Below are 22199 nucleotides of genomic sequence, written 5' to 3'. Positions count from 1 at the left end.
TCGTGTTGATAGTTGTCGTTGGGCGCATTGTTTTTACTGTTGTTGGTATATCGCATAATATTAATATAGTTTTTCACCAAGCATTGTTGTTGCACTACTCAGATATCAGCAAAAAACGTTGTTGTTGTTGCTTCTATTTCTTATTACCATTTTTTCGTGTTTGTTGCCTTTGTCCCCCTCTTTTCTATCTTTTATGTTGCATTGGTATTTTGTGAAAAAATTCGCTTGGCATTTAGCTCTGCACCATCACCTTCACCAACGCGCCATCGCTGTTGCTGGGCTTGCATCCCAGTTGGGCGCGTCTGACATTAAGTTGAGCAGACTGTCTTGGCAACACGGAGTTGCAGGCGCGCCGCTGCTAGAATGCAGCTTAAAGTTCAATTTTGCACAAGTGTACATTTACGTACGACAAACTACTTGGGTCCATCACTTTTGTTTTGGGTTTATTTCCTGCTGAAGTTGAGGTTTCTATGAAATCTTGTTTAGAGAAAGAGGCGCGGCTCCAACTGCTAGTGAGTGAAGCTTGGGTTTTGGAAAAAAATACTCTGCAAAATACCAGTTCTTAAAATATGCTATTGTGTTTACCGTTAATCCTAATACTAGAAACTACCATTTCAAAAGGTAAATATAAATATATATTTTTTCAGTTGTACTAGTGACGATTTTTGATTTCCCAACATTACGTAGAAAAGGGTGTGTGTACGTATGCTGCCTCATGAATGAGGTAGACCAGTCTAGGATTCTTTTTTTTTTGGCATAAAGTACATATCACCAAAAAACATAAAACGAGTTTTTCTCGAAACCAAATTTTTCAAATCGTGCGCCGATTATACTCGTAGACTATAACCAATTGATATTTTAACTGTTCCAGCCCGTTATTATCTAATAAGTTCCTCACGAATTTTTTGTTATACCGCTCGCTCACAAATTTAACCCGTTTCATTTTTAATTTTTACTAGCAAATATTATATAGATTAAGTCCCGATTTATATTTTGTTTCAGATAGCGTGAGTTCCCAGACTTTTCGTCATCCGAAGATGTCGATGGTCCAATGGCGTATAAGTATCAAAGTGTATCTACAACATTTCATTTCTCACTAAAATGCATATTTAGTAAAGACTGAAAAACATAATTTCTAATCTTTTTTCATGACTCCCAGAACTAAGTCAGTCAAAGTTAAGCAAATTTATATGGTATTTGTAATAAAATATTCGACATTATTGTTTTCTAGTATATATAATATCCAATGTGCTCTTCTTTTAAAAACATAACTTTTTAAACAAAAAAATATGAATACATATTATATAAGAAATAACAGTATGAATACATGAGAATTATAAGAAAATCGAAAATTTTCTTAAAAAAAATATATATTAATTAAAAATACTCAGTGCAAACAAAAACATGTAAGAGCAATCCAATTATAATCTTAAATATGACCTAAATATAGTAATAATAAGTTAATATTTAAAGAAAATGTTTAAATTAATTAAATAAAACTTCTCGACAAATCTACAAGTCTGATAAATTAACCATTGAGCAAATCAAGCAATTACTAAAGTATTGTCATATATCAATATTACAGTGGTCAATAATATAATGCTTAAGATTTTCGACTGAAAAGTATCCGCGTAAGTCGGTAAGTATATTTCCTAAAGTAGAAAACGATCTTTTTCAACATCTGAAGACGTGCAAGACACAAAGTTGAAGGAGGAAATTTCGCTCGGCGACAGTTTCTTCACGTAGTCGTCGCTTATTGGCATATTGTAGAAAATTGCATTCTTTATTTCTACTAAGCTATTGTACCCAACATTCCTTTTGAGGACCGAATTGTACCTTTCGAAGAACTCTCCTTTTTGCATGTAATTAAACTGCTTTGTCGAACATAACTTAACTTATTTATCAAAATAATTACAATTGTCGACTGATTGCATTAAAATATGCGAAATAAGAAAGGTTGTCATAAATATGCATATGTCGACGAATGACGAAATTTGCAAAATAAGCATTTTCAAGCAAAATACTAAATTTTCTGCCCTGCACATATTATAAATTAAGAATATTTTTAGCATACTCTCTTATTGTTAGTTTAATGATTAAATATTCGAAATTTTTTCGTTTTAAAGCAAGTGGGTAAAAACATTGTTCACTGTTTTGAAATTAAATAAACCTCTTAGCATAATGTAAATACAGTTACATATCATTTAAAAAAAATTTCTAAAGTGCCCTTTACTCAAAATATTCATAATTTTCGTACCAGAAATTGGTTCAACGAGTGACTCGAATCTTAAGTTATACTCGTAGAATATTCGATTCAAATAATTTGTATGCATTTTACTTACCTTAATTATAGTTAATCCAATATTATCTGGATTACTTGAATTGAAGTACGGAATATTTTAGTTGAATCAATGTCACAAAATAGTAAAAATTATTTCACAATATCCACATAAATTTTTAGTATTTTTAAAATGCCTTTGTCACACTTTTTCGTATTTAATTCACAAATTCAGATAATTCTGATATAAAATTATAAACTTTTTCGCAAAAATATCATATATGTATTGTGTAAGAAATGTGAATTATAAAGCTATGTTCACACTTTGCCATGCACTTTGATGGGTTCTGTTTGAAATACTTTGGAATACAATCAGCACTTTCCACAACTATTCATACTTTTTTCGCAATTCGTTTTTTTCTTGTACAATTTTTCTGCAACACTTCCACTTTTGCTGCCGATAGCCATTTTAATGCCATTACTTTTTCAAAACTCCATTGCATAATTCATTTATGCATGCAAAACATAAACCCGCACACACAGAGTTGAATTAATTTGAATTAGAATTGCAAATAGATTTTGATGCTTTTGCCTCACTGATTGGCATTTATGCATGCCCTTCTTTCGTCGCTTGCGCGGTCCGTTCGGACGCTAGCACAGCCGAGTGATCTCGCTGAAGAACCATTCGCGCAGCTGCGCGTCAATGTAGTATGCGCCTGCGCCCAACACGATTGTCAGGCAAGCGAAATCCAGCGGACGTTCGTACTTGTGCAGATTGGCCAAGACAGCGCACGACACCAACATGCGCGATGCGAAAACAAATGTGGCCAGCATCACCAGCCGGTTGCAGCAGCTAGAATGCAATCAGCAGTGAGCAGCCAAGCGGGCAAGCGAACAAGCCAGCCGACAGTTTCCAACCCAACTGGGTGACGCTCGACGTTCAACACGAAACCGAAAACGAAAATGAAATGCAGAATGCAGAATGAAGAATTGCCGAAATCAAGTTCGAGCTGGGTTTTCACTGTATGTTCGTACACGACGATCGCGACTATGAGAAGTTTTTGTTTTTTTTTGTTTTTTTTTTTGCGTTTTTTTCAGTCAGCAATGCACTTTTTCTGGGTTAAAGTTGGTCACTTAGTTCGCCATGGGCTGCAATTACTGGCGCATTTAACCACACGCGATCATGCATACGCCACAAAGTCGTAATTTTAGTGCACCGCACACACCACACGTTCGATTTCAATTCGGTTAATCGAAAGATGAAAAGTGGAAAACTTTTAAATGGCTCACTCACAAAAATGGGCCACAACGCACAATAACGAATATCGGCGACGAATAAGAAGCGGCAAAAGACACCGTTTAAGTCAAATGCTCACCGTTACACTCAAGGCATTTGCAACTCAATGCCCGAAATATTATTAGTACACTAGCTCTATGCGGAGCTTACGAGGTGCACGCGATCTGCACGTTCAGCCGTCACAACGGTTAACTAACGAATGCTCTGGCTGCCCTAAGTTCTGGCACAGTCGAATTCGAAACACGATCGACACAAACAAAGAGCCGCTTAGATCGGAACCAGTTGGTTGGCTTGCTCCAAATTCGAATACAAAAGCGAATGTGCACGCAGCCGAGTGTGGAGTTCGTGTGTTGCTGCTGTTGTTATTGGCGCAGATAAAGCCAAAAAAGCGTAAATGGCCAAGAGAAAGACCAACAGCAGTGAGCTTGTATTCGTGCCTATTGGGACGACGAGTTTGTAGCTAGAGTCTTTCGTCTCTTCGAAGAGTGTGTGGAGAGCAAGAGAGAGTTATTATGCGGAAAATGAGAGAGTATCAACTGAGAAGCTATAATTCTTGTTTGTTTGCAAACACTTCTACCAATTTTCACTAGTGTGTGTGAGTGCGTTGAATTTTTCCTTCTCTTGCTAACTGTAAAATATAAAAGTTTGTCCATTTTAACTCGTGACTTCGCTAGCAAGCGACTGCACTAAGTTGCTAACTAGCCTATCGAATGTTTTATTTACAGTGTAAACTTTATGAATTGCAAATAAATACACATTTATATATTTTGCAACTTTTGGGCTTTATTTGGAACCATTTGAGTTTATTTTATTTCATATGACTCATGGAAATGCCTGGTACATCTGAGCTGGAGGCACGATTCCGATTACTTTGGCGGTCGGGATTTGGCAACTCCGATCGGTATATGGGGTATCGGGTGAAAGAGCAGGAATATATATAAATATTCTTGATTGGACTTATAGTTTTTGAAATATTCATGTTTAAAAGTCCAATTTTTTCTATAAGTAACACATGGTATTTCACACACTTTAACGCTATTATTTCACATTTTTCACTTCACATATTGAAAATTACACTATTAACATTCAATTTAATTCAAAATATAGATTTATTTAAAGTTTTTTAAGCAAAAATTACTTATTTTAAAAATCACTTAGCACACTAATAGCTGAAAAGGTTTCTGTGTTTACAATTATGTGGAAACCGAGCGTTGCCACATGTTAGAAACCATAGATGATATATTTTTTAATGACTGTGTTTCATTTATTTGCATATCATAGTTTTTTGTCGTAGAACTTTCTTCTGCATCAAGTATGTATATAAAAAATCCTTCCAGGGATGTCCGAAGTTTTTTTCGCGCAGAACTCTATTCTGCCCTGGCGACCTTCGGCCGCGCTTTAAAAAAATAACCCTGGCCGAGCCAAAACCGAGGTCTCCAAAGTTTTTTTCGCGTAGAACTCCTTTTTGCACTGGCGGCCTTCGGCCGCGATTCAAAAAAATTACCCTGGTCGAGCCAAAACCAGGGATGTCATAGAATGTCATCATAGAACTCCTTTCTGGTCAAGTCAACACAAGTGTTAGCAAAATGAAAGAGGAATTTTAGCAAAAAGAAGAATTTATGGAATAATTTATATATGGTATCTACAATGTGGCAGCGCTCGTTTTCCGAATAATTGTAAACACATAAATCTTAGAGTGAAAAGTGATTTTTTAAATAAGTAATTTTTGTTTAAAAAACTTTAAATAAATGTAAAATTTGAATTTTATTGAATGTTAGCAATGTAATTCCAAATATTTGAAGTGAAAAAAAGAGCGTACATTGTGTTATACTGTGTGAAATTGCTTGTTGAAAATTTTGATTTTTTGATCTTTAAAACGGAATATCTCGAAAACTAGGCGTCTGCGGTACCTATAACCCTGTATATTTTTTAATCGGGAGGATGTCCTCTTTCCAACGAGATCGCGGCACCATAGTAATCGGAATTGTGCCGAGCTGGATACTCGAATGTGTACAACCTATTTGTATCTCAACAAATTGAAGTTGTTGTTGCTGTAACGGAGAAAAAATTCCTCTAATATTCTGGAGTATCGTGAGTTGTACTATTTAATAAAAATAATAAGAAGCAATTAAAAGCAATATTATTGAAATGATCGACGCGCTTTCGACTGGTAATTGGCGAATGGCACGCGTGATGTTTTGCTCCAAGGCCTGGATTGAACCGGGATTGTCCGTATTGACTTTAGACCTTACATATCTCCACAGGAAAAATTCTATCGGTGTGATATCACACGATCTTGGTAGCCAATCGTCCGGCTCAAAACGTGAAATTATCTCCTCACCGAAGTGTTCTCTCAATAAATCCATTTGTTTATGCGAGTGAGAAGTGGCCAGACGACGTCTCGTTGAAACCTAAAGTCGCCGAGATCACGAGCTTCAATTTCAGCCATCAAATAATCAGTTAACAGTCCGAGTTACTGCGACCGGCGCCGAATTTACTCTACACGGACTTCGTGTACACTCTCAGCTACGGCTGCTATATTTTCTTCACTGCGTGCTGGACGTGGTCGAATATCAGCCAATAAAGAATGCAGGGTCTCAAGATGGGTGATGGTGTTGCGAATAGTACGCTCAGTAGGCCGATTATGTTGACCATAAGTTCTTTATAGAATGTGAATTTTTATAATAAAGTTTAACAAATTTTTAAATGTTGTTCAGGCGTAAGTCTTTCCATGTTGAAATACCAAACAATACTGAACAAAAATAACATGACATCTTGACACGACTCACGCTTGATCTGTTAAAAAAGCTATTACCTCTACTTGGATCACCCGTTTGCTTCATATTTTGTAAAGTAGCCTCTACTCCCAAGAATATGAATAAGAATGAAACATTTTCCGAATTGGAAGGGACTTCAACATGATTACTACTTAGAAATGTAATAAATTAAACAAAAAACGTGCATTTTAAATGTTTAATCATGAAAATCTTGTGATCACATTTTCAAGAGCCAAAGATTAATGTTGTCTTAAGTATAAGGTAGGGTAGCTTGAGCCTGCTAGCACTACATCGAAGTATTCATGTCTAGTATAGTATCCATTTACCAACCATATTTGCATAACATATATATGTATGTTTGTATGTCTTTGGAAATACATATCATATATATTGTGGTCTGTATAACCGTAACAAAAACCAATACGCCAAACGCTGATGAAGAAATGGCAGCCGCAAAAGCGAATGTCTGCGCTGCTATTCTCAATTGATTCGCTAACTAATGTTTTGCTTTCATTGTCAATTTCACAATTGGCTGCCGCTTTGTTAGTTGTTAGTTGTTAGTATGTAGACTAACGAGTGAAATGTGAAAATTATTTCTTGGTTGGTTTGCGTTATCTGTTATTTATTTGTTATACGCTTGTTGACGTTCTTACTTTTAGCTATTAGCGCGCTAACTCCAGCTCGGCTGTGACCTACTTTGCGTTAAAGAAAAGCCCAGTCGTTTGCACGACAGATGAAAACAAAATTCAAACATAGTCATAGATTTATACATACATATACACACATATGTATATAAGCGGAATAAAAATATTAAAAAAACAACACGATACATTGCATTATACTTAATATGTATGTATATATAAAATTTATAATTAATCTAGAAGAAATTTCCCGGTGATTTAGCGTCGTCTATTGAGAATTTTGTAAATTTAATTAAGCACTTTTGATTTTGAAAACATCCTGACCGTACACAATAACAAACAAAAGGTGTGAAAATTCAAGATTACTTAAGAGCTTTTACCCTCCGTCTATTAACCATGGTATTACTCTGGAAAAGTGCAAAATGATTCCATTAAGATTCTGAAACCTTTATTGGGACAAATCTTTAGCGTTCAATTCTTCGGCTACTTGGTTTGACTAACTTTATCATGAGATATACGGACAGTGACCACTCGGACTAGCTCTTAAAGAATGATTGAATGTTATCTTTATCAATATACAAAGAGAATTTACAAACGAATTACGGCACCCACCGGTTCAAATACTATTACTCATTTCTGAGTGGAAATTACAACTGGATTTTGCGGCTGGAAAATATAATATTTGTAAAACTCATCTGATTCCTTTTACACTATTTGATTTTTATTTATTACATTTACATTAACATTTAATCTTAAAAATTATGAACTCATAAATGTGTAAGAACAACTATTATCCCCTTAAAATGCAGATTTGATTCGCACTATATTTGATCAATACTGTGCATGTAGTCACCACAGACGTATTAGAATTATGCATTTAAAACATAAATATTAAATTCAAATTGTTCAAAAAAACTAATTTACAATGTACAGTAGTTTTCCGAGATAACAGATCGAATTTTTCGTTAATTCGAGTACTCACTTAGAGGTAAGTTTCTCAATAAAAATGAGTTAAATAACCGTAAATTGCAAATTAATAAATTTTTTTATTTGTTAAAAAATTAAAAACAAAAACAAAACAATTCAAATCCAATAAATTCTTCCAAAGTGGACCAACTCTGACACTTATACTTATACTTCTATTTGGTGCTGATCAATAATTTTAAGCTTTTTTATAGAATTCAACATTTTTTCAATTTGCACATTTCTTTTGAATTTTTTCAAGTTTTATTTTTAATTCTAGTTCGATGTTATTTGATTTTTTTCTCTTTCTTAATATGTCTTCTTCATGTTGTTCGTTAAACCGAGTACTTACAAATCCCCGATGTTCGTTATTTAAGGTACTCAATGTAACAAATTTGCTTGTTCGTTATAAGCGGTTAGCTAAAGTCATAAAATTTTTAGAAAATAAAATTGTTGCATCATTTTATTAAAAAATAATTTTACAGTTAATTTCATTATATTACCCTAATGTCTGGCAATGACGCATAACATTAAATTAACACAGTTGCCTTCAAACTTTTTTCTCTACCGCCTAAAAGCATGCTAAACACGTAAATAGACAAAAGGAAAACAGTCGCGTACACGCATCTACAATGCACTTATCAATAACCTTTATTTCATTTAGGGAAAACAGAATACAGGCAAGGTACATATTTCCAAAAAGAATTATTTTTAAATAAATTAAATAAATAAAAAAAAATTAAAAAATAAATAAAATAAAAATGAATGAAAGTTACACTTCGAAGCAATAGATCCGCTGCTACCATTATAGCAGCAACTTGCAACTTAAAAATGCTAAAACAGTCTAGAAGACATTTGAACCGCCCTCTACCACACAGGGATACCACCGAATATTAATTTAGCTATGGTTTCATATAGCCAAAAACCTTACTTCATATTAAAAAAGTAGTTTATATACATATATTAAATTGTTAATATTAATACTTGTTCCCTACATTTGATTTTGTGAACAAATTTTACTGTTTAACATGAACAAAATTTCATTTACCATAAGGGAAAATTTTCGAAGATGATGCTAGAAATCCATGTTACAAAAAACACAAATGTGTGAGTTTTTTCATTGGGAATGTCGTTCACATGAAATTTACAATGAGGCTGAATACTTGGTATCAATGAAATACGACGGCTGCTATATATATTTCTGGCTTAATATTGAAAATAGGAATATTTATCAACGAAAATAGTTTTATTGTTTTTCAAAATATTCTCCATCAAGATTTATACACTTTTGCATGCGCTCAAACCAATTTTCGAAGCACTTTTGTCAAATTGTGCGGGATCCAACGAGAACAAACCTTTTTTACGCCCAGGTGTTCATGCAATATCGAATGTATGCTGGTGGGAGAAATGCATAGGCATGCCTCTATCTGAAGGTATATTACATGACAGTCTTGCATTATCAGTTCACGTACGGCATCGATGTTTTCTGGCACAACGGCTGTTTTTGGACGACCTTCGTCTTTGAGCGAGCGTCGGCACGATTGAATTCGTTGTACCAGTTTTTCACAGTGCTATAGGATGGTGCTTCATAGCCTTACAAAGATTTTAGTTCATCGATGCAGTCTTGTCGAAAGTTGTGAAAAATGATCGCACGAAAATGTTCACGAGTTAATTCCATTTTTTGGCCGAGATGAATGGCGGAATTAAGCAACAATATTACAAAAAAGTCGTCTATAAAGATTTTTTTCTCACTTTTCCAACCAACAAAAAAGTTGACAAAATGGCGAACTTTTTGTAACAAAACATATAATTTTAATTATAAATATGCATGATTATATTAGATCATTTTATAAATGAAGATTTTAAGAATTACGTTCATTGTGATATTTTATCAGCACATTATTCAATTTGGTTCACTATGTTTCACATTTCCGTTTTCCATTTGACAATTCTTCTGTTGCCTATTCCCATTCGTTGGTCGTGAACGCTCAGCCTGTCGTAATCTTGTCTTCTATCATTCTTGAGTCCTCGTATGTATTAACGTTTTTAGTTTTTCAGCAAAATTTATTTATTTATTAAATTTATTAAGCAAAAAAAGTATACTCTTACTATAACTATTGGAGAATTGCCGAATGAAATTAATAGACCCCCCTTATTTCAGTAAATTACACTTATAGGCTAGAGCTCTACAACATTGAGATAAACAATTACATAAATGCTATTAAGAAAGACATAACAATGTGAAAACAACTTTTGAAATTTTTAATACAATTTATTGTTTTTTAGATAAGTATGCAGTCTTGTTCTTAGTGCTGATATAATAAATTTCGTCACTTGGATTATGATCTGAATGAGATAAATTCCAAGTAAAAAAGCTTTAAATGAGCGTCCGTTTCAAAACGAGATATTTCCATCCATAAAAATCTTGCTTTGTTCATTTCTAAAATAAAATGATATTTACAAATTAAGCATTTATAGTGGGTATTAGCCTTTTCAAATTGCAATGATTACTTTTACTGAGTGTTTTCTTTCTTATAAATTATTCGTTTAGGAACTCGACCTGGGGATATTATGTCTTTAAGAATTGTGTAACTCTAAATGTCAAGGTCCTATTAGGTCTGTATGTAGATATCCCCTTTTGAAAAGCCACTCCTCAATTGTTACATACAAGTATATTCTCATGATGTACATATGTAAATGTAAATTACCAGAATAAGCCAAGAACTAATCAAAAAGTGCTTGTTAGGGTCTTTTGATAAATGAAGCAAACATATCTTTGTAGTATGTCTAATAAGAAGTATTGTTGGGCTGTGTTTTAATTTTAATCAAGAAGCAAATTATTGAATTGAATCAACTGAGTAAAACCTTTATTTAACTACTAGGTCCGTCATTGAAACATATAAACGTTTTAAATATAATGCTTATCCAATACTAATCCTAATTAAATATACTATAATAGTTTGTTTATTATATTTATCAAAGGGAAGATACTCTTACTCTTTGAACTTACTATGCACTCTTTAGGAAAGTATCTACCATACTCAGCTGAACATTATTTACTTATATAAAAAAACAACAAATATTCTTAGTACGGGATTGCAAGTTGATTAGTCAGGCATTTTATCTTAACAGAATATATAGCATATAGCAATGCAGACAATTTATAGTGCATTCTGAAACAACTCCATCATAATTATGTTAAGTTAAATGTCAAGTTAGCATATGCATATTTGACGCTGGTACTTTATCATGCATTAAATTTGTATCCAAGTTTGAGATACTGTGGTATAATCCATTATGCCCAATGGGTTCATTATTGGCAATAACTTCTATATGCGCTAAATGTATGTTCGGGTTCGTTGATAGATTGTTAGAGTTGGAGTTTGGAAAAGGTTCAGTTACTCGTAGTACGATATGTCATTCAAACATTAATATAAATTTCACATTCAGCTTTATTTGAATATTCACACGTTATACGAAAAATATACCAAATCAAACAATTGCATTTTAAATTTAATTAAATCTCGCATTTCAGTTTGACAAATAATTGTAGATTTCGCGAAACCACAAACCAATGACAAATAAATCTCTTATATTCGCTTTTAGTCAATCGATGGGCCGACAGCTATTAAATAACGCAAATCGTAAGGATTATACGGTGAAGGAGAGAGGAGGGTGTCGTACGCCGCAGACATTAATTGGAATGCCAATTACAAATTATGTCAACGCTCGAATTAAAATTTTCACAATTACACCTGCGTTTTTGTTTTTCATAAACACAACCAGCTTGAAATTAATTGGCAGTGTAAGCAATGACGTAAGCGGGGTGGCGGGTACCCACCCTATGATTACCATGCAAATCGTGGAAATACTATAATTGGATACAACTTGTCGATATGCAATGAGGCCAACATGAAAGTGTTAATTACAATTCGAATTTGGCGAGAGCGAATGCACCAAAATCCAACTACATTCAAGGTCGAACCCAATTACCAAACCGATGAAAATTAATGCAAACGCTTCGGCTGCCTTTCCAAAGCCAAATCAAGCACCGTCGATTCTCATATGCAAATGTATGTCGCTGCCAAACTGTAGATGTAAAAATTATGAGGATACCAACAACTGCCAAAGTGGTGTGCTCTCAGTTCGTATGATGCGAACGCTAATGACCCAACCCCTAGCCTCTGTGGTACAGTTTTCCTTTGGCAACTTATAAGAAATACTCTACAAGTGGCGAGTGTGTAAGAGTAATTAGCGACACTTTGCTGATAACTTGATCATTTAGCTAAGTCGTGTTGTTGTAGCAAAACTCGAGCTTTAATATTGTGAAAAATCAAACAAAACAACAATATTTTGCTCTTCTAAACATTTTTTAATTATTAGGAATAATAGAATTTAATGTATATCATGAAATCTGTTACTTTTGGCTTGTAAAATTAAGAAATCCTGTTTCTGTATGCTTATCCGACTAAATACCACTTATCAATTCATACTCTTGGACCCCATTAATAGTACTTTCGTCCAAGTTTGAATCCCTAAAAATACTGCAAAAACGACTGTAATGATTTTGGATGCTTACGAATTTCACCATTTGCCACAAATTGGCATAGAAGCTCATCCTTATTGCGTTTCATCAGTACCAGAATGTTCTGCGAACGACACGCTCTCAAAACTTTTTCATTAGTACTATGGTAGTATGTTCATATGGTGCGCAACTGTGGGGTCGCGGCAATGATAAAGGCATAAATATTATCCAACGTTTCCCAAATAAGCTTAGCGTCTGTATGCATTTTTAATTCTTCCTGGTACATCATAAATACTGATATTCATCGAGATCTAAGGATGAATAAAGTCACTGTAGAGATAAGGTTTTATGCATATTTGACGCTGTGGTGCATATTTCACACGAACGAGGAGTTGAGAAATCTCCTCCTAGGCACATGTCTTCCTAGTCGCTTATGTCAAAAAACCACATAATTAAATTTTAATATTTTAACAGATTTTAATTTCAGACCTTATTAATTAGGGAATTTAATATAGGACCGAGATTGTAGACCTATTTTTGTACTCTCGCAAAAAAAGTTGCTAAGAGAGTATAATAATTTTGTCCACATAACGGTTGTTTGTAAGTCCTAAAATTAAACGAGTCCTAAAACTAAACGAGAAAGAAGGTACAGAAGAGCTGCACTGAAAATGGTATAAAACAATTTAAATGGGCGTGGTTCCGCCCACTTATGGGTCAAAAACCATATCCCCGAAACTACTCGACCAATTTCAATAAAATTTGGTTTGTAATATTTTCCTTGCATCCCAATGATATGTTGCGAAAATAGGCCAAATCGGTTCACAACCACGCCTGCTTCCTATATACAAGAGCTTTGAAGTCGATCTGAATCGTTTACTTTACAATATATAAAGTAAGCACTATTGAAGATATCAATGCAGAACTTTGCAAAAATACTACCTTTATAGTGTGACAGCCCCATTCTAAAAATCGCCAAAATCGGACCATAAGTATTTAAGGCCACATATATCGAATATGAGGACCTCAGAGCTTCAAATAAATTTTTTACCGAAAATATAGATGAGTCTCTCAGATATTTTGAAGAAATTCAGAGGGAATATTTTTCATCTAATAATAAGTATCCGTGCAATGAGTGTAATCGGGTCATAACTTCCCCTAGCTCCCATATACGTAATGTTCGAGGTTTGAAACTTTCAATGGATTTATACCATATATACATACATATATGCCGAATCTGTCAGTCAAATTGTGGTTATATTAATAAAATTAAATATATAAATTGCGAGAGTATAAAATGTTCGGTTACACCCGAACTTAGCCCTTCCTTACTTGTTTATATTCTCATTGTGCAATATAATAGCAAAGCGAAATCTCTCCACCAAGAAGCAGGTTACTTTATAACAGAGAGCAGCTTCGGGTATGCTCGAGTGTGTTCAATCACACTAGCTTAAATTCGGTACGAGTGTGTCGTAACACTCTTGAAACACGTGTTCGATCGAGTTTGGAACCCGAAGCGAAAATAACGCAAACGAACAATCACGACGGTCCTATCTTCGAGTGCAAGCAGCAAACTCGGATTTTATGTATATTATATTTTCGGGTGTGTCGTGCACGTGTTGATTGTGATCGACACACTCGAGTGGCACTCGAAGACCAAAAAATAACAGATAAACATACGTACACACATATGTATGTATGTTGGCGTCGGGATGACGCGTTCTGTCTTAGCTTTTTTGGTTGAATAATTTGAATATTAGACGTACATAGTACATATTATAAAAGAATAATTCAATTTAAGAATAGAATTCACTCAAAACTTCTTTTATTTATTAATTCATAAATCATAAATAAAAAACATTTCATTGTACTTAAATATTTTAATTTTTTTTAAATCACAAATTTCAGGTGTAGACCAGATAAGGTGTTTGTGCCATTGGAAATGTTCTCACAACCCGAATTTTCTATCGTTGTCATTATGAATTATAAAAAGTAAACAAAACAAACAAAACCAATAATCGTTGACAATCACTACGCAATAATAGCATGACTGCCAATTACATACATACATATTCTGAAATTTTGTGCACACTCGTGTGTGACTCGATCACATTCAATACGATCGGGTTAGAGTTCCAGCTCGTTCACAAACGAGTGTCAACTCGGCACTCTGTTAAAACAAGCATATATGCTTGTGTTTCGAGTGTCGCGAAAGGCTCGTTCGTTTTGAACATGTCTCCAAACGATCAATACGTGTATTCATACCGAAAAGTTTGATCAAACAAAATCAGAGTGGACATTCGAGTGTGCACGAAAATGATATACCCGTTGCAGCTCTCTGCTTTATAATACATAACGTTATTTCTTGATTACATATTATATCAGCATTCATATATGTAGTCCGTAAGTACATATGTATCTATGCAATACGCTATACTAAGGAATTAATATAATGAAATAAAAACAGCTTGCTAACAGAAATATATATTTTTTGGGATTATTATTATTTTTTAATTATTCTACAATATTATTTTTTCCTCGGTGTATGAACTGTTCGCAGTGATGACGTACTGGGGATCACCAACCAACTGATTTCATTAATACTTCCCCAATGTCTGCGTGTGCTAAAATAAAACACACGTGTACGTGCCAGTGTGTGTGTGTGTGTCAGCTTGTCGACATACTATGTTTATACAAATAAACTCAAATAATTTAATCTCAGTATGCAAATAAATATGCTCCTATACATATAAACACAAAATAGAAGCAAAGGTAATTTATTCACAATCGCAAAGTGGTTCACTTACCTCGTTCATTCACGAATACACATTTTTATCGCATGCGAGAAACCGGCATGTATCGCAAATGACTGGCGTATCTCCAACTAGCTTTTGCCGGCGCGCTAACTGCGCTCCGCATAGGCAAACGCTCTCACGCCTCTAACGTAGATACATATGTATAAGTGTGTGTAGTCCGATTTCATTAAAGTTTGACTGTTTTTCGGGGATCCATTGCGATCGCACTGTTCGCGTATTATCAGTTGCGGTTCTGCGCTGCGTTCGTGCGGTTCGTTGTGCTTATCATACAGCCACAGGTGCTCCGGGCACTCAAGTTCCTTTACAGTTTGATAAAAACACACACTAAAATATATACATACATATATAGATATTATTGTTGTTGTGTTAATTTTGAATTACAGTGTACTTTTAAATGCTCTTGGAGGCGGCAGATATTATATCAATTACACGGTGCTCCGCAGCAGTTTAAGTAAAAGTGTGTATCTGTGTTCTTTCATCTGTCACACCGCTTGACATTGGTGTCACATTAAATATTTAATAAATGCAATAATAGTGCTTAGCGTCTAAATATTTTTACATTTCATTCATTTGAATACAAGTCAAGTGTACTGCGCTTAAAAGTAGTGTCTGCTGTCTGAAGATCGCAGTAAGTGCGCTGAATAGAGCACGAGCTCTAAATAGAAACAGTTGTCAGCTCTGCGAATTAAAGAATGCACATGTAATGGAGGCTGTATGGGTCATCCAACAGTGTGATCTCAGCTAATTATCCAATGAAATTATTAACTATTATAAGATAGTGCAAAAAATACATTCCATATTATGTGTTTATTCTTTTAAATATTTATAATGAAGAAAAAATCATAGTTGTCAAAATGATTGATTACTTTTTCAGTTGTTTTTTTAATTGGCCAATCTTAATTCGATTTACTAACATGTTATGATATGAAGAAAAATATTTTTATGTTGAATGTAATTTTTTATTCATATCTAAAAGCACAGATTCTGAAAACACAATTAATTAAATTAAACTCTCAACTATTTAAATACTAATTACATTGAAGTCGTTCCTATACTTAGACCCATAGCTGTAATGCTAGTGTTAAATATACATACATTAACCCACTTCTCAGTTCAGCGCTTAACACTTTGACTCAAATAACCTAAAAACGTGACTACGTGCCAATAATGTCGGTTTGACATCTCCCGAGTGATTTTGAACAACTTTATTGGTAATTATACTAAATAGTCTCTCTGAACTAGACCTTTTCAGTGACACGTATATTTATTTTTCCAACAAAATTTTTGCTAATATTGGCAACGAATAATGGCTCCGCTGCGTTTAATTTCTATTAAATAACCTGATTAATTTTGTGTGTGCCTTGACAATTATCCAACCATTTTCAGATTTGATTATACTATGACTTTGTCGAATTTCGTAAAATGTCTTCGAATGGCTCAAATATTTTTATAAAAATATTTCTCAATACATGGGGTTTTATTAATCTATATCAGTTTTGGTATATCGACCCTGAGAAATAATAACTATATTGATTTAATTCGCTCTGGATGGTCAAACGTATGATTTCAAGAAATTTTGGATCCTAATTATCAAGGGAAATTTAAGAGATTTGGATTTATATTCTTATTTTATCTTCTCCACTGAAAACATTAAGCAAATCCGTTTGTGCAGAAAACTTTGGAAAATTTGCATGATTTTATCAAATTGGCCTCAACTGGGCAATTGTCATCTATTTAGAGAAAATAACGAAATGCCTTCTCGGACATTGTCGCATACCTACAATTCCTATTCACGCTGTGCTGATGATAAGTAAACTGAAACTAAGATATATAGATGCATTAGGGTGGATCGAGTTCCATTGTAATTGAACTAAATAAGACCAGTTGTACCAATTATAAAACAATTATTAATATATACTTATTTTATCACATGTAAAAGGCTATGAGGTAGATTTTTTTTATTTTGACACGAACGTACTAACATCTTCAAATAAGGATCGTTTACAAATTCGTTAAAGGCTCAAAGCGTTTTTTCGTCACTCGAGTGACTCAGACATTTTTTTAGGAGTTCGCGGCTTCACAACGGACTGGGATTAACTGTCCTAGTGGGTTTTCCAGTAGTACAGGAACCTAACCTAACCTAAGGTTTTCAAGAGTAGTAGATCATTAGGATTGATCTTACCGAGGTCTTGAGTTCTCCATACGAGTGATTGATTATTAATTATTCAAAATTAAGTAACCGTTGCACTGTTGCACTGTTTGCACTGTTTTATGAAATAATTCACTCAGTTCACTCCTCCCTAATATGACAATGTGCTTTTGATGTATGAAGTGTCGGTATATTTTTATTATTTTAGTCCAAAGAGCTGCGCATTTTAGATCAATCAACGCTTGCAAGCTTAAATTTCGACATGAATCACGTAGGAAAATGTGACACAAATTAACATGCTGAGGATGAGGCTGCAAGCTGCACATCTTCCATAGCCTTACGGACTCAAATGAGTTCATTTTCTACGGGTTGATTTTTTTCAATGCGATTTTAAATCTATTGAGATATATCGAAAAGGTTGCATACTGAGCCCTTGAAATGGACATACATACATAAATACATTAATTTCTGTGTGAAAATACACATCTTCAACCCAAGAGAATGGGACTTTCACATGAATCCGTATTAAAGTACACTATATTTTTAAGCGTACGATATATAAGTCGTGTGGTGAGGAAGCAAGTGTTATTATTTGCAATCAAGATTAATGTCTTTATCTCAATCAAAATGGCTCAAGTGCTCAGAGCGGCTCTATGCGCGTAAGCAGCGAAATTCTTGAAAGACAACAAAAGAATCGGCGTTTGAAAGCTATCTACTCGTTGCACACACCTCCACATTTGTCATGTGACATGCCAGTTTCCTTAACTCAAGCCGCTCGCTCTACTCATTGTGTCTCTGTAAGTCAGAGGAAGTGTTAATTAAAGCGCTATTTTTTCAAATTGTGAAATGTAAAAGTTAATATTGAAAGCAGCACAAGCAATTGTATATAAATCACGACAGAGAGTTGGCGCCAAAAAAATTTTGTTTTAAATTTACAATGCATATACGGAGTCTGGGTGGTTCGCATTGAGGTTTTCTTCCGAGAATTAAGAAATATTATAAATAATGCAATTTTGGTGCAAAATTCCATGTATTATAAGTCTCGGTGTTTTACTATCTCATCTTGTTAAGCCAATTAACCAAGATCGCTGCCACGGTTTTTTGTTCAATCTCAAGGAGTGCTTGTACGATATTCTCAGTGACGATCTTAATCTTCAATTTCTTGTAAAGGCTAAATCTAGAATTTTATTTAGAACAGAAATTTAGCTATTTGCTGTAAATTTAGTTATTATTAACAACCGGCGTGGCGTCGCGCTACAGGAAAAGGTCTAACGGTGGGATCTTGGTGGCCAATCGACCCGCCCAAAACGTGAAATTATCTCTCAATTAATCCACTGATTGATGTGATTTGTGAGAAGTGGCGTCGTCTTGTTGAGACCAAATGTCGCCGAGATTACAAGCTTCAATTTCATGCATGAAGTAGTCGGTTATCAACGGCGCGATTGACGATTACGTTCTCACCATCATCATTATGAAGAAATGTACCAATTGAGCCAGAAATGTGTCTCATCGCAGAACAGAATTTGGCTCGAAAATGTCGGATGTTCTTGGAATTTTCCAAGAGCCCATAGAGCAAAGCGATATCGTTAGGTCAAGCGCCTTCAGTTCTATTTCGCTTTCAATTTAGAATATCGACGTAAAATGCGCCAAGCAGTTCCCTACGTCAGTCAGAGTTACTGCGAACGGCACCGAATCGTATCTCCACGGTCTTCGTGTACACTCTCAGATACGGGATGCTATACATACATTCTTCTATGCATGCTGGACGTGGTATATTCGGTCGAATATTATCCAAAAATGAATGATGGGTCGTACGCTCAGAAGGCCGACAATATTGACCATAAGTTGAGCGAACCGCGATTACATACGCCCTCATAATACACAAGTATGTAACTACAAAATAATTTATATGCGATAAGGTGGCCACAGTATATTAAACAAATATGACGTATTAATCGCATTCACATGGTTAACACATTCAACTCGTGCATGAAATAATTTCCTTGTTTGCTAATTTTAAATCGTCTATTGACATGCGGCCTTGAATACTCAGCGATAAGGTAAATAGTGGCAAAAAGCAAAGAACAAATTAACCACATAAAAGTAAAATTAATATTATTTAATACCTGAACAAATTATTGCCGTTTTCAATTCCAAAAATGTGGAAGCTCATACCTTACGTGAAAGTGGCGAAAGCACTTGAAGAAGTTCGCATATGCGCGCATTGCAATCTGTCGCTTATCTCCGCAATTATATAACGGTACAACAAATAAGTGTTCAGTGCAGCCTGACAACAGGTTAATTAAAAGTAATACTCACAAAATATTTACATATTTTTGCTTTCGTTTATATTATTTATATTGTGCTTTCCGTTTCTGTCTCCACCCGCCGACGTGCGCCATAAACGCTGATTACGGCCTGACTTGCCTATCTCTAACTTTATTGACACAAATGAGCAAGTATTTACTCTTCTGGTATTGTTTGCTTGTTGGCTTTGCTTCGGCACGAATTTGGCATAATGCTTCGGCACACATAGGTGCTTACATCCAAAGCATTGGCCGCCTGCATCGCCGCTGTCCAAGTAGGCCAATAACACCAACTTTATTATCAGAATTTCTGCGTCATATTTGTTCTGTGAATTTTTGTCTATCGCTTTCATTTATTCAAGTTATTAGTTTCGGGAAAATTTACGCATAAATTTCGAGATTAATTTGCATACGCAAATTCCAACTGGTCTTTTCAGTCAAATTGCGAAGGCAAATATTTTTTCTTTAATTTGCACTGCAAATTGTAATTTGTTGTTTTTGTTGTTAAAAATATCAGCGGATATGCCGGAGGTAATTATGGATTTGAGGCAGGTTAACCAAGAGAACCCAAGTATAAGAAGTAAGTCCTCATGGTAATATGATCTGGAATGCTTTGCAAGGTGATACCGAAATGGTCTCATGAAAATAATGGTTCATATTATAATTTAAATCATGTAGAGACTCTGCAATAACATGAACTGGCCTAAGGTGAATCGCAGGAGGTCTACCGAGCTATTCGCCTTCACTAAAGCTCACCTCACCTTAGTCATAAGGATTCTAAACTGGTGCCATTGGTATCCACGCTATCTCATGCGGGTTTGCGAGATCAAGAAAAAAATTATTCGGATCTCACCAATGACCATAGCTCCTTTTTTCTTCAATATTTCTATAAAACAATAAGTGTTAAAATCTTAAATCTATTTACAACTAAAGAAGCTCAAGCATATGGTTGAACGTTGCTTTGATTTGAAAGGAGTATACCAAGGCATTAGCCAATGGGTTTCGATGTTCATGTTTTGGATATGCCGCCTCGATGGGTGTTCTAGCAAACATATTACCACTTCAAGTTGTTTTCCTCAAACACCGGATTTAGATCCAATTGAGATCACGTGAAGGATTCCAAACGGTATAGTCATTCTCTCAAAACAAATGGGACTGAATGTCACTTGTCTTTCAAATAGGCAAATGAAATCGTTTCCAACCTGTTGGCAAACAGAAGAAGTCCAAATACTTCAAATCGCAGTACAATCTGAATGACGTATTCAGGTGACAATGGCTATTCAGAGAATGTGCAGTTGACAAATCTGTCCAAGACAAGGGTCGGCCGCTAAGTAAACAAATAAAATGCAATTCTGTTATGAGAATGTAATAATCAATATATGGGTAACTGTAGCACTTCAATGCTTCACCAACTTATTTGCTTTATCGAAAAATAAGTAAGCCTTTTATAGATATACATATGTATGTATTTGGTGTGTATTATATCCATGTGTGTATGTTACTGATTTAATATCTCAATAATATCTAATACTGATAACAATGACAGCCTAAATATAAATTAGGTGTTCGCAAATTAAAAACAAACGAAAGGCTCCGTAGTCCGAATTATTTATTGCGTCAGTCCAAATGGTTGTGCAACGTCACTTTCTTATCTCAGCAAGTCTTTATGAAAACACTGCAAGATTGCGCACATTCATGTGAGTTTATATATACATAGGTCGTACATGTAATTATTAATAGAGAATTGAGCGTGAGCTCACGAGTGGCAAAACCACAAAAACAGCGAAATTTGAATATCGTAATGCTCTTGATATTGCGTACTTTAATATGATTATACAACTAACTGGTAATTGCGGCACTTCGGTTGTGAATAATAGTAATAACAATTTAAGCCACTAGCATTTATGCAATTATTTTGTGAACACATGAGAATATTTGCATATATCGAGCGGCGCTTTATTGTGGTGATTGCTCTGTTGCTGGGGTTTCCCTTCAAAAACAAAATAAATTATATTTTTAAAATATGTGGAAATAACTATCTGAGAAGATTCTAAAGAGAAACTTAATTTTGATCATAGATTATTGTAACAATTTAATAAGTAGGAATAATTTGAATAACAATACAAATATTCAGGGTTGAATGAGGACGGAAACTCTCATAAACTTTCGTCCAGGTTTTTTAAGCCTAACTGATACATATGTTAAGAGAAAATTTTGATTTACTGGTGGCGCATACGCCAACACATTTATCGGAAACTAACCTCCGATCTGTCAAGTTTCGTTGAGTTATTAGTTAGATAGAATTATAGACCTCGAAAGGCGCCGTTAAGACCCGAGTGAAATTAATAGTATGTGGTTGTATGAACACTAAGTGTTATTTTTTATCAATTTCCTATTATTTTTTGTAAGGCTATTATGAATATTGTTGCTATACAATTTAAAATATTTTT

General features: G+C 34.5%; 2 protein-coding genes across 10 annotated transcripts in view; one reads left to right on the top strand and one right to left on the bottom strand.

Annotated features, from left to right (window-relative positions):
* Myom_0 (Myosin-M heavy chain) overlaps positions 1-3797 on the bottom strand; it is a 188910-nt gene extending 185113 nt beyond the window's left edge. For 2 of the 3 annotated variants that reach the window (XM_054230126.1, XM_054230127.1), the window contains exon 1: positions 2343-3797. The gene's annotated coding sequence lies outside the window, so the exon portion shown is untranslated. The remainder of the gene's footprint in view (positions 1-2342) is intronic. The other variant, XM_011190729.3, reaches the window with a different exon arrangement.
* The window catches only part of LOC105211593 (axotactin), a 336600-nt gene that overhangs the window by 173125 nt on the left and 141276 nt on the right, over positions 1-22199 (top strand). For 4 of the 7 annotated variants that reach the window (XM_054230128.1, XM_054230135.1, XM_054230134.1 and 1 more), the window contains exon 1: positions 15507-15751. The exons of 1 other annotated variant lie outside the window; for it this stretch is intronic. The gene's annotated coding sequence lies outside the window, so the exon portion shown is untranslated. Of the gene's footprint in view, positions 1-15506; positions 15752-15775; positions 15923-16382; positions 16506-22199 lie in introns of those variants that run through there. 2 more of the 7 variants (XM_054230131.1, XM_054230132.1) reach the window with 2 other exon arrangements.

Source organism: Zeugodacus cucurbitae, chromosome 4 (genome assembly GCF_028554725.1).
Source record: "Zeugodacus cucurbitae isolate PBARC_wt_2022May chromosome 4, idZeuCucr1.2, whole genome shotgun sequence".
Taxonomy (NCBI): Eukaryota; Metazoa; Arthropoda; class Insecta; order Diptera; family Tephritidae; genus Zeugodacus; species Zeugodacus cucurbitae.
This window is presented reverse-complemented; position numbering and strand designations above follow the sequence as displayed.